The following is a 14,640-nucleotide window of genomic DNA, read 5'->3' as shown; positions in this document are numbered from 1 at the left end:
GGGTTCGAATCCCGGTTCGAACCTATTATGTTTCTAGGTTTGTCAGCACCATACCCGTGCTCGTGGGTTTCACCGAAGTGGTAAACGTCGGAGACCTGCATCACTTCGGGCTTTCCTCCCACATTAAGCTGACACGCCGCGATATATGACTGGAATACTGTTAAAAGCGGCGTTAAACCCAACTCACTCACTCATAGCAGGAATCATTATCCAAGATATAAACCGCCGGGCAAAAGAAAGTATACATCCATGTGTGATGATGGTTAAAAAACCCAACAAGAAATGGTTATACGATGGTGATGTAGTTGATACGGGCATCATAGCTGTGTTTAAATCGTGTGTTTGCATCCTTGTAACGTTTTAAAAACGTTTGTAATTGTTTTGGTCAAATCCAATTTTTAAGTGTATACTTTCTTTTGCACGGTAGTTTATGTTTGGGGTTTTAGATCTGGACATACGGTACATGTATGTACGTGATGGAAGGACGACTGGGGTTATGTCAACAACTGAAGTTGAAAGGCACCGTAACTATTTATTGAGCATAACGAATCAGTGAAAATGTCTTGTCATAAATTCTTCTTTGCTTACGCCAAGTGTTGACAGACTGACAGCTTAAATAAACTCGATTAATGCCAGCAATGCACTGTGAAGGCACGAACATGGTAGCGAGACTGCAGACATGACCACGCAAAATCTGCCTCTTGTCCGCTTTACCCAGAGGCAGTGTTCGCGCGTCGCCCAGCTCCCCGCTGGTTTAAAATATTGAACGCAAAATTATGTAACTTTATTTCAAAGTCAAACACATCGCAGAAATATTAATTTGACAGTCAAATAACGTTATGCATTGAAGAAGTCAGGGAGCGTGTCGTCATTCGGTGAATCGTGTTGATCAGCTTTAACCTTTTACATGCTACATGCAGGTATATATGTAGTGACAAGGTGTAGTGACAAGGTGTAGTGACAAGGTGTAGTGACAAGGTGTATAGTGACAAGGTGATCGAATATCTTGGGTGAGGCTTCATATAACAGACCCGTGAAGACCCGGGGTAGAATAGGTCTTCAGCAACCCATACTTGCCGTAAAAGGCGACTATGCTTGTCGTAAGAGGCGACTAACGGGAACGGGTGGTTGGGCTCGCTGACTTGGTTGATGCATGTCATCATATCCCAATTGCGTAGATCGATGCTCATGATGTCAATCACTGGTTTGTCTGGTCCAGACTCGATTATGTACAGACCGCCGTCTTATAGCTGGAATATTGCTGAGTGCGCGTTAAACAACAAACAAACACAACACAACTGTATTCAACACGACGTATATACATATAGCTATAGAGTTAGGATCACTGACTACCTGAATTAAGATTCCCCTACCCCGGTATACACAGAGTGAGTATTGCTTTACGCCGCTTTTTGCAATATTCAAGCAATATCAAGGCGGGCAACAACAGAAATTGGCTGTACACATTATACCCATATGGGGAATCGAACTCGGGTCTGACGAGCTAAAGCTTAAACTACTATGCTACCCCGCCGCCCCGAATATACAAGAAGTTTTGTGGTCTAATCCCTCCAGAATGTCCTTTCTTGTCAACACATCTGTCATCATGAATTTCTCGCGATGTTATAACATACAATCAAAATATTGAGTCAACGATTATTTGACCCGACATATATCGTAGAAAGAGTTCACTTAAAGAAGTGGTTACTATGTTGAAACGTACGTATAATATTAGGTGAGGTGAGGGGAAATGTGGTTCAAGATTACTACCTTTACATAGCGCCGTGCATGCACGTGTGTGTGGGTGACCCGTGAAGATCCGGGGTAGAATAAGTCTTCAGCAACCCATGCTTGCCGTAAAAGGCGACTATGCTTGTCGTAAGAGGCGACTAACGGGATCGGGTGGTCAGGCTCGCTGACTTGGTTGATGCATTTCATCACATCCCAATTGCATAGCCATGATCATGATATCAAACACTGGATTTTCTGGTCCAGACTCGATTATTTACAGACCGCCGTCATATAGATGGAATATTGATGAATGCGGCGTTAAACAACAAACATAAAAACAAAAACGTGTGTGTGTGGTTGCTTGTACTTGTCCGGCGTAATGCCGGTTTAATAGTGCCAGCCCACTGAGATACCATGCCGTAGTTCACCATGAATAGGGTGGCCCAGTCGTCTAAGGCCCCGCGATTCGCTGTGCAAAGTTGCGTCGCTTGGACAGGCCAGAAACCTATGATTGTGGGTTCGAATCCCGGTTCGACCCGATTATGTTTCTAGGCTTGTCAGCACCATACCCGTGTTCGTGGGTTTCACCGAAGTGGTAAACGTCGGAGACCTGCATCACTTCGGGCTTTCCTCCCACATTAAGCTGACACGCCGCGATATATGACTGGAATACTGTTAAAAGCGGCGTTGAACCAAACTCACTCACTCACTCAATATGAATACCCCACTCAGACACAGTATACTAACTCCAAGCCGACCAGTCCTTGTTTTATCCCCTTAATGTCGAGTGCAAGGAAGGGTAACAAAAAGTACCATCTTTTAACGTCTTTTGGTATGACGCAGCCGGCATCGGATCCCCGACGTTCCGCCGTATAATATTAATTTAGTAGGTTCCATCACAGTGTCATTAGTGAATAAGTATAATTATTATCGTTATAATGTATACAGGTTATGCCTTCAAAAGTTATATTATTAAAAATGTCTGTTTTCGTCACCGGTCCTTAGTGGGTGTATATGTACTATACATTATCTTATCTTATTCGTATGTTTTAAAAAAAATACTTCACACTGTACAATAAACACGTTCACTGCACTAACTCCGTGCGTGTTATTGTACAGGTACTGTTAACATTAGGCTATAGCAATAAAACAGAATCCCACGAAAAAAAGTTTAAATTGAAAAAATGCAAATGAAACCAGGTTTACAACTTCACTTGAAAACGGAATTGCCGGTTTGTCTAAACTACTGCGTATAAGATGGCACATGTATTGACTTGACATTTGGGGTCATATTACAGATAAACCACTTCTTGAGAGTAGCACTTGTGATAGCCTGTGCATGGGTGTGTCGATTTATGTATATATGTGCACAGCAAGGTTATCTATCTTAAACTTACCCCCACGTTCACTGACATGATTAAGCATATTCGTATACTACCTCGACCCGTGAACATCCGGGGTAGAATAGGTCTTCAGCAACCCTTGCTTGTCGTAAAAGGCGACTATGCTTATCGTAAGAGGTGACTATGCTTGTCGTAAGAGGTGACTATGCTTATCGTAAGAGGTGACTATGCTTGTCGTGTAAGAGGCGACAGTGCTTGTCCTAAGAGGCGACTTTCGGGATCGGTTGTCAGCCAAGCAAAGAAACAAACGCACACTACCCTGATCCCCTCCCCTCTCTCCCCCATCTAACCCCCTCAGCGGTCTAGTGGATGGTACGTTAAAAACGGGGTTCGATCCCTGGCCGCCTATTACCAAAAGTACGTTAAAAGACGTTTTTGTTTCCCTCCCTGACGCTCGGCATTAGCGGATAAAACAATAACTGGCCAGCTCGGGAGTCCACCCGTGAAGATCCGAGTTAGAATTGGTCTTCAGCAACCGACGCTTGTCGTAAGAGTCGACTGTGCTTGTCGTGTAAGATGCGACTATGCTTGTCGTAAGAGGTGACTAACGGGATCGGGTGGTTGGGCTCGCTGACTTGGTTGATGCATGTCATCGTATCCCAATTGCGTAGATCGATGCTCATGATGTCAATCACTGGATTGTCTGGTCCAGACTCGATTATTTACAGACTGCCGTCAGATGGCTGGAATGTTGCTGAGTGCAGTATGTGATAATATCCTTCTCTGCCATCTCAAGTCATCTCAAGTCAACTTCTGTTGATGAAATTTAACTTCTTCTTTTTTAAAATTACAAATAGGCTCTCCGTGTGAGAGCTACAACCGCAATACAACGAAACAATCATCAAAATGGAAACAGTGTAAAACAGCATTAATATTTACTTTATGCCAAATTTTAAAATTATTTCTATTAACACAAAGGCCGCCGAACCACGTGACTGGTCCGTTATTTATCATTTAATTACGGCACGTGCGAACTGTCACTCCTTCGCTAATTAGCATAATTATACTGGGTCCACGGTAGGGACTAATTACAGAAGGCCTATCAATTAAAACCTCACCAACTCATGCAGGAGGGCTAATTTTGATGTATATTATTAAATAACCTTTTAATTCTCTTTTCGTAAATTGGTTTAGAGACAACTAGAGAACACATAGACAACATTATCTGTGTCCTTCCATTAATTCGTTCTTCTGTTAAATCTTTAGACACAAAAATCAGTTAAACAGATAATCCCATGGGCGGATACAGCTTTTTGAAAAGGGGGTGTGCACAATTAAAATCTATTTATTGTATTTGGTGGTAATTTATACAGAAATAAAGATTTTTTTCGAAATAAAAAAGGGGGGGGGGGGGAGTGCGCACCCCCTCCCCACCTCTGTATCCGACCATGAATCCTCTTATGTAATTAATACAACACATTTTATTTTGAATTGAAACTTCATATGCACCAAATGACATTTCTTTATGAAAGGAAGAAAAGTAATAACACCGACATCAAATCGAGCCCTCTTATAATCTGGGGTACACGAATGACCAGCCTGAAAAGCATGTCAATGAAATTACAAACAAGTGAAAAAACGCGATGTTGCAACAACATGTTCAAATATGATAATGTTGCACTTTCTCCTATGCTTAAAATAAACAAATACATTTTTTTGTGGTTAGCAAACAGTGGGGTTTCTCTGTCACAAAGCACGCCATTCTCCTTTCTCCCATTATCTCAAGTTAAGGTATGTCCCCATACGACACCGCCCAGCAAATAGTTCACGTTTTTGCCGCTAGGTGCGCTGCCGCCTGACAGGTAGCCGTCCGCGACAGGTGAGACAACCGGCCATTACTCAGCGATACGGATCTCGCTACACATCTTGAATTGGAAGGTGTGGCAGTAAGGATAGTGCACGTTGCACCAAACACGTGGGATATCATAGGAAATTGAAGTACGCGTACGGATATACTGTTGAGGTAGGTTGTCTTTTTGTGGTTTATGTTTTAGCGGTCGTGGGACACTTGTGTTGGAATGGTGACAAATCCGTTTGGGGCTGGAAGTTCATGGTTGTATTCTTTACGCGCCTTGTATGATCTGAATGACATGGATGATGTGAGATTTGAGGTCTAAAAGACACATTTCAAATTTGTCGCCGGAGTGTCCCATTGATCACATCTGATGATTTCAGTCATTTTTCTTGATGTTCGTCGGTGAAACCGAGAGCAGTGCCAAGTTGGCAAACAGCTTTTAAGTGGGACATAGCATGTTTGCAAGGACAGTAGCCAACATTCCACCAGTGATAGAAGTTAGCGCATCACTGCACATCCCTGGATAACACTTGGGTACCCCAATCATATTAAGTGGTCTTGCACAGGTGAAAGAGGTAATTGGTCAGTCAAGTGTTGACACAGAAGAGGAGTGTAAACACTGTCAATTCAATAACGCCAATAGAAGTAACACATGTGAAGGTATTGAATTTCTGTCAATGTTTTGATATGAATCCACACACTTATATCACACAGGGCATCCTCCATGACTATGACTGTGTACATTTTGGAAGGCCATGCTTTTTCTACCCGGTATATGTGCATGGAGTTTTGCCAAGTTCCACCCAGACCTGTGTCAGTTCACCATGCAGTGTCATCGGATCACGTCAGGAGAACAAAAAACTAGTGTCAACACTGACCTGTCTAGTTAAAAAAGAAATTAGGTATATGAACACCTAGACCACAGACCCATCCAGTCAGGTTGAATGACACACCAAGGTGTCCTGACCTGAAGGGGGATTTGTCTTCATGAACAAGCCAGACCAACAGTAACTGACCCATTCAACATGACCCATCAAACTTTGCTTATCGGCACCTAAACATTCGGCCCTCCTGTATTCATAAAGTATGCTGCTTAATTGATGTTATTTAAGAAAGCATCTGAGAAAATGCTACTTTAGCAGTATCACAGCACTGAATTGATGAAATATTGATGGAATTTATTTGATAGCTCAAGCAAATCAATTACAGACGGGTAGCAGTCCCAGATCAATAAACCTCTTTCTGAGTACACTTGCTTGATCGTAACACTGTCACCAGGCTTCTTCCAACACTGGACATCAGGTCCACTCAGTCCTCATATCAAGTCTTACTTAACTGTCATCTATCTTTCCCTTACATTCAGTTACTGTAAATTCTCTATTGTTTGGCATGTGTATGCAGGTTGTGTTTTATGTCATGATAATTGTAGCTGGTTATTAGGTGATGCCACTGATTATGTCAATCATTAATTGTGTCCTAAGACTCATAATCATAAGTAATGTCGGTTACTTGATGACATCTGTCCCAAATTGAATCAAAGTACAGAATATTGTCCTTGCAATGTAATAATTAACCAACAATTAAGCACCTGGTGTTTAGATCATTGCCATGTTTGTCAGTGTAATTGATAAAGCTGTTCATTAAACTGTTCGTGTTGAATCCTAAAATAGGAACTGAGGGGAACTTGGAGCTTGCTTTCTCTTCATGCTTAATGCATATGTGTGGTGAGGTTATTCTAAGCTGTTTTGTCAGAAGCAGTCAAGTGTTTCATAGATACAAGACACAGTAAAACAGTGCAGTCACACATGATAAAGTATTGTGTAAGCTACTTGTGTGAGGTGTTTCCACACCTTATATAGCAGTAAAGTCGGACCAACAGCCAGGGAGTGGGTTCTAGGCCCGGGTGACAGTGTCGTGTGTTGTGTGGGTAGTGATTAGTAGACATGTATTGGTAAACAGTCTGTTTTGGCTCCACCGTTTGACCCATTTTATTCAATGGGGAGTTCAATGTTGCTTAGGACTTGACTGTTTAGTTCTGTGTTGCGGTTTGAACTTTTTTTAGACGAAATGCTTTCAGTGAACAGTGGTCTTCTCATGAGCCCCTGTAGAGTGAATGTTGATGTGGATTGAGGTTGCCTGCAAATATGTTGTGTTGAAAACTTGTTGAAGTCGATGACGGATTCTGGTTACCACTTTACTCCAAGAGTGGGATTTGGTTATTGCCTCACCGCCTGCAAATATGTTGTGTTGAAAAAAAGTTTAAAAAGTATTTTGAAGCACTGTGAAAAGGCATAATCAGCTTTTACTGAAAGTCAGAAAAGATGTGTTGTCCTCAAGTCCATCTCAAAACATATTGAATGAGATTTGAAGCTGTACATTGTTGTGTTTAATTATTGTGTGTTGATTGTCTTATGCCAAAACACCCAGAACAACCTAATTTGATTTTTGTGGCAATTTTGCCAAATGGTACAAAAAGTTGATATACTTTTTCACAGTATAGATGAAATATTCATGTTAGCTCTTTTTCCTAGAGTGGACTTGGTTGTTGCCTGGTTCACAGTGAATACTTCAAAACTGCTGATGCAACACTCTGTTGCCAGTTACATAACAATTGTTAAGGAGAACTTCAGAACTTTACACAACAGCATAGATCTACTTATTAATACTGTGATCATCAAATGTGTTCAATAGTGAATACTAGACCATAGGGATACATTCCAGATTTAGAAATTTGCACTAGTCCTATAGTCCTGGCCAAGCTGCCCATAGTTCAGGTATCATAAGGACTACCGGTAGTAGAAATTTGCCATTATTTAGGGTTTTGCTATATGTTCTCATTATGAGGACTAGTGGACTAAAATAATTAATTTCTATTGCTGCATTCATGTGTTTCTTAAAAAAAATGTTTTTGTGATATGTCACAAACGTGTACATAACCCCTTAATATAAACTTGTCTCTTTTTTTTATATACTGAACAAAAGAAGTTAGAAATCATGAATATTTTGGGGGTATTTTTTTGTAGTGAAGACGCAGCACACAATTTCATTAAAATATCCCCCCAAATATTCTTAATCCCGAACTTATTTTTTCAGTGTATGCAGTGTTAAATGATTTTCACCATGGACTTGTTTGCTTATAATGGTAATACTGAAATTACTGAATATGATAGAGATTTAACAAATATTTCTGTCTGTTTCTAATTCAAATGTCTTTCAAGATTTCTACTCGCTTGGCAATCTTGTGTGTGTCTGGTCGATTCACTAGGGCATCAGGTGACACAGGTCATGTGATCTGACTGGCTCACTCTCTGTTGGAGCTTCACCTTGTAAGGGTTCCTTGCCAGGGGAACAAATTTGCATTTGTGGAGCTGCAGTTCAATTTATTTTGCATCCAAATTTTTACGAAAACTTTCTGATTACTCTAAGGTGCGGCAAAGTGTACGGATAAATTTGTTCACCAATCCTGAAGTGTGCCTTGAATTACCAGAGGGACCAATAGCCAGCATTAGGCTGCGGTGGTTTGCCTTGGGGTCGCCTCATCTAACATCGACATTGACTGCAAGGGGTTTCAGGTGCACTGCTATGTGGATTGTGGATTGTCATGTATGGACAGCACAAACTCTCTGACACGGTCTGTGGACGGTACTGTAGACACACAAGAGTTCTATTGTCTCCACATTGAAAATCCATTGCCATTGCCTGTCAACACTGTGTCTTGGAGGGAGGCCATCTATTGCTGCTGTTTCTGGCTCCGGTATCAACAGAAGCGAGGACAGTATTGACTGTCTTTTTGTTTCATGCTGGAATTTAATACTGTTGAAGTATGAAATAAAGGCATTCTTATCTTGAGTATCTTGGTATAGATTTAGTCCTGTAGAACTTGGAGTGGCTGAGAGTCAGATTGATGTGTGGATGAAGTGGTCCAGGGTGCCATGGACTTTGGATATTGATGAACATGGTCAGTGTAAGCATGGGTCAGTATTGTGATTATGGTTATATGGTAGTCGGGCACAATTGATTTAATCCCCAAAATCAATCACTGTTCTCATTTCCCATCTGACTCTCTTGATATCCCCTAAAACTGTTTTAACACTATCATGATAATCATTACAAACATGAGTTTTTACTCATTTGTGTTGCTATGATGTCTTCATAAGTTTTTGTAAAAAAAACAAGATTGCTGTTGATTTAAAACATGAACATATTTGCTGAATCAGCGTTTTGTCACATATGGTGGGCTATAATAGGAATAGTTCTCATTATGAATCACGAAGAATGAAAGCAAATATGATATTGATTTATGGTGTGCTAGTTTTACAGCTGTGTGGAAGTAGGTGGGACTATAACTGTATCCCTGAATTAGTTGTTCTTTGTTGTGTTCACATAAAGATTTGTAAATTGAATTTTTTTAGGAAGTATGACCAGCAACAACACTAATAGATTGAAGTCATTATTGTGTTTTTCTTTAGAGACTTGTCCATGCTATGAACGATTATTATTACCTACAGAGTTATTTATGATTTGACTTTAATATTTTTTACGTTTATGGAAGTGCAAATGTAAAAGCAAATTGAAGTCAATTCTTACAAATACATATCTCAATAAAATAGAATATTTAATCAACACACACAAAAATGTAGAAAACAGTGCTAAATCAGTGACATCATTTAGCACAGTAAAGCCCTGTCCATTTTATCAGCTAATCTTTTGTTTGTTTGTTCGCACTAAGCAATATGATGGCAGTCAGTAAATAATCAAGTCTGGACCAGACAATCCAGTGACTGATATCATGTCCATCAATCTTCGCAATTGGGATTTGATGACATGTATTAACCAAGACAGCAAGTCTGACCACCGGATCCCATTAGTCACCATTTTACGGCCATCATAGGTTGCTGAAGACCTATTCTACCCTGGATCTTCACGGGTCTTTATCAGCTAATCAAGAAATGTTAGCCCATTAGAGGCCTAGGCTTAATTTTCATTTCGTTTTTGGAAACATAAAGACAAGAATAATTGCTTGGTTAGCCAAGTGAAGACACAGAATCACTTGCAATATATTTTTTGTCTTAATTAAACTATAATTGTTCTTAATCTAATTAGTGTAGAAAGTAAAATCATTTCGTCTTGAGTATTTACTTACTACATAGGTAAAAAGTTGTGAAATGTTGTGCTAATAGGTAGGTAATCTAATCTAAGCTTCGTACACCACCACAAATTAACATGCAATTGTTGCATCTGCTGCAAGATCGAGGTGATGGAGCTGGTTTATCCCCGACTCTGCGGAAATGTCAGAGTTGAGAGCATGTTGGTTCTCAGTGCCTGTCATCCAAGTGTTTAGCCGAGGGTCACCCGGAGTGATTCCCCTGCCACCAACCTGTTCCCTCCTGGTGCTAGAACATACCTGTAGCAAGTAGGTAATTATGTTTGACTAGTGTAATTAGCCATCGGCCATTACAGAATATACTTCGTGTTGATCCTAGGCTGGTCCCATCTACCATGTATCACACAACACGATCAGCTGATGTCGACAGATAGTGTTACATGTGTACACACTTTTACGGTGTGGCTTTCCCGAGCTATGTCAAGTGTCTTTTTAACATATGCTAATGTTGATCTTGTATCTTTTTAACTGACGCTAGTGCCGTTTTTAGTTTACATATATGAGAAATTTTCTTGTCGACTTTGCTGATAACCTGTGATAAGAGGACTAGAGTCCTGTGAAGCAGCAATCTACGGTTTAGACTAAGAAGCTGGTATGTAATTAGTTTCTTTGAAATGGTTTTATTTACAGAGTATGTTTGTGAACTTTATACCTGAAGACATTAATCAGTTTCTTATCTGTGATATATGCTGATCGAGTTAAGTGATCATGCCAATTACATACTGCAGTTTGTAAATTATGCAAAGTTAATCAGACATGCTTCTTATTGATAATCCACCGCTTTGAAGCTCCATGCATATATTTCCAATCACAATTGCAAAAACACTTAAATACTTTACCATTGTTTACTATTAAGTATTGTAAATTAAGTATACTACTCAAAAGAAGTTCAATGACCACACGGAGAAATCTGTCATAGAATGACAGATTAACAATGGTAATATGAAAGAAAAGGTTGGCCTTAACTTCTTTTGAGTAGTATACATAAATAGGCATTGTTAATTTGCTTTTTAGCAACAAACGGACAGTCATATTTTTAAAAGGGATCGTGAAGTCCTGCAGGTGATGGGTTACCCGACTCCGGTTTGCGAGAGTCAACTGTAATAGTCTAGTAGCTGGTAGGGCTTAGGGCTGGGACTTGGGTCGGGTGAGTCTGACCCAGGTACCCACAGTACTACCCAGACCCGTGGTTAGTCATGTGATATATTGTTTAATGAGAACAATTAACTCACTATAGCTCAGTGGTTACGCTTGAAGTCACTAATGTTCACATTTTGTTATAATGATGCACACATTCCTTTTGAGTGATATATGTTTGAGTAAAGATAAAGGTTCAGTCAACTTCAGTGTACACATTGGTCTGATCGTTTCATACATGTATCTAAAATAGTTTTTGCCAGGGCTGCAGTAAAACAATTCCCAATCAGACATTTTGTTCCCAACTCTTGAGACCTACAGTGGGTACCCGAGTAGGGTCAGATAATAGGGGGTCGGGTCCCCGGGTACTGAATTTGGACTCTTCCCAGCCCTAGTAGGGCTGTGCACTACAGGTATTTCTGTTGATGGAATCAAGTGGATGTAGCATCTGTCAACATGCTGGCTCGATGTTTTTATAGGTTGACCACACCGATCAATGGACCTGAAATGTGCATATTATCCCCATCACTATCCACACATCCGTGAAATGACTCCTTAAAACAAGTTAGAGTGTAATCCCTTGTATAAATGTTGACATGACTCTCTTGATGCTGAAAGGAGAATTGAAAATGTTTTGAGACATGTCTGCCAAACATTGTTTGAGGCGTACAAAGAGGATATGATGACGGTAGTATTTAAGTTGAAACTTCAGTCATACCATACTGAACAATGACAGGATATGATGAAATGAAATTCAACATGGGTGATATGAATAATGTTTGATAAACATGTTGTAAGGAGTGTGGGGAAAATGTCACTAACGTCAAGCAATTTCAAAATGCTCTATTTGTTTATTTGCTAAGGCTTTTGTTTGCTGATCTTTGCTTGTGTGAGGGAGGAGGAACAACAACATTGAAATAAATCACAACATTGTTTCGTGTCATGATTGTGCTAATCTTAAAAGTGTATGTAATTTTTTCTATCCGAAACTTGTCCGAAGGTTGGTGGTAAACTTTTGTGTATCTTCTATGTTTTACAAATGGTTGTCTGTAATGTCACGTGTAATTGACGAACTGTGTTGACGTCTCTTCTGTGAGGTAATAACTGTGGATTCTGCTCCAGAGAGTAGGGTTGGCGTATTGGCACATAAATCGTCTCGCAACAGATAGTGATACGATGATACTGCAATACATACTGGGGCCAATATTATATTTATTTGTTCTGTTAAAATGGTACTTCTTCATTCAATAATCCAGATTTCAGATAACGAAGTATGGATAAACAAGTCTATCTATTATGTCATCAATATAGAGGGCGGTGGGGTAGCTAAGTGGTTAAAGTGTTCACTAGTCACGCTGATCCGGGGTCAATTCCCCACATGGGTACAATGTGTGGAGCCCATTTCTGGTGTCCGCAGTTGTGATATTGCTGGATTATTGCTAAGAGCGATGTAAACCCATACTCACTCACTTTCATCTGTATGGAATGTTAATGTTACATGGTTGAGATAGGAACCCAGTCCATCCAAATACCTCAAGATAGTAGATATTAGTTATATATCATTATATATTAATTCTTCTGTGACTGTTTGAAAATATTGATACACAAGGGTTGTATTGCAATTTATGTCTTGCTGACATCTGTATTTCAATAAACCAGTATACCAGTTATATTGCACACCCCTACCAGAAAGTGTCCACAGTAGTTCAATGGGGCACATGTGTGAGTGTACCGCCATAATGTTGTTGCTCATGCTATAGGCCACTGGTTTGTCTGGCCTCTTATCACTTACTGCCACACATAGCTGTAACCTAGCGGAGTGCTGTGTGGAGTACTCACTCTCCCTCGCCAATGTTATGGGGTACAGAACTCAACTCATTTTAGGATCATGTGCCTGGACATGTGAATTGTGGAGATTGAGTATTTTGACAACTAAGGAATTGAAAATAACATAGATTTCTTTAGGTTTGAGAACAAAGTTAGATTCTTTCATGATTGATTGCAGCTTAATGATAGGTGTCTTTGTGAAATAGAATCCAATAATGAATTTTGGTCATTAACTGTTATCTACCTACCCAAACCATCTACCGACCCACCAACCCAACCATCCATCTACCGACCAATCCATCCACCTCCCGATAAACCCATCCACCTATCGACCAACCCATCCACCTACTGACCATTCCATCCCCATACCGACCAACCCACCCACCCATCCACCCATCCACCTACCGATCCACCGATCCACCTACTGATCTATCCATCCACCTACCGACCATCCACCTACTGACCATTCCATCCCCATACCGACCAACCCATCCACCCATCCACCTACCGACCCACCCATCCACCTACCGACCCACCCATCCACCTACCAACCAACCTGTCCACTGACGCACCGATCCTTCTTACCTGACCCACCCATCCACCTACCGACCCACCCATCCACCGACCCGACCATCCACCCATCGACCCACCCATCCACCTATCGACCAACCCATCCACCGACCCGACCCACCCATCCACCTACCGGCCCACCAATCCACTGACCCGACCATCCACCCATCGACCCACCCATCCACCTATCGACCAACTCATCCACCGACCCGACCATCCACCTACCGACCAACCCATCCATCGACCCGACCATCCACCCATCGACCCACCCATCCACCTATCGACCAACTCATCCACCGACCCGACCATCCACCTACCGGCCCACCAATCCACTGACCCGACCATCCACCCACCAACCCACCTGCCAGTTCTGAAATGCCAGGTAGATGGGTAAACCCTTATACCCTTATATATCCTAAGATGGCCTCGGTCTACTACTTCACTTCACTTCAAGTCATGGCCATATCAAAGTGAGGTACTATGGAGTTGATAGACGGGGTTTTGAATGTACGGAGGGTGCAGCATATGTCCAGGATACTGGGAATACAAAGTCATAATCTGTGCTGTCAAGCAAAACCTCTACATGGGGAAGCTAGATGTGCTCCCTGGATGATGTGGTGTAGTCAATGAATGATATGCCCATTTTCCGGTCACACTCTGTGACTGCTGAAGAAGGACATTATGGGCACTTGCTACTGGGAATTACCCTCACAGTGGCCATGAATTATACATGAGAGGAAAGATAATCCAGGAATGTGCCCTGCTTGTTGGACCAGAACAGACCTCTGAGGCTACAGCTACCTGTCGGCCCACCCCGTTCCTCAGGTTGTGGAAGGCTACTGTAGGGACAGTTACGTTGCTTGTGTTTTGGTCGGCTGGGCTTCATCTACCTGTTACCTCCCCTCATAACACCCCCCCCCCCCCCTTCTCCTGGTAGTAGAAGGCTGCTGTGAAAGACAGCTGGGTAGTTTTTATATAGTCAGCTACTGTGCTACCTGTCACCTCCACCACAC

General features: G+C 41.3%; 1 protein-coding gene across 5 annotated transcripts in view; it reads left to right on the top strand.

Annotated features, from left to right (window-relative positions):
- Positions 1–4,947: 4,947 nt before the first annotated feature.
- LOC139442032 (spectrin beta chain, non-erythrocytic 5-like) overlaps positions 4,948–14,640 on the top strand; it is a 154,955-nt gene continuing 145,262 nt past the window's right edge. For 4 of the 5 annotated variants that reach the window (XM_071222799.1, XM_071222797.1, XM_071222798.1 and 1 more), the window contains exon 1: positions 4,948–5,097. The gene's annotated coding sequence lies outside the window, so the exon portion shown is untranslated. Of the gene's footprint in view, positions 5,098–10,301; positions 10,343–14,640 lie in introns of those variants that run through there. The other variant, XM_071222796.1, reaches the window with a different exon arrangement.

This window comes from Haliotis cracherodii, unplaced genomic scaffold (genome assembly GCF_022045235.1).
Source record: "Haliotis cracherodii isolate W230 unplaced genomic scaffold, xgHalCrac1.p SCAF_5, whole genome shotgun sequence".
Classification (NCBI taxonomy): Eukaryota; Metazoa; Mollusca; class Gastropoda; order Lepetellida; family Haliotidae; genus Haliotis; species Haliotis cracherodii.
This window is presented reverse-complemented; position numbering and strand designations above follow the sequence as displayed.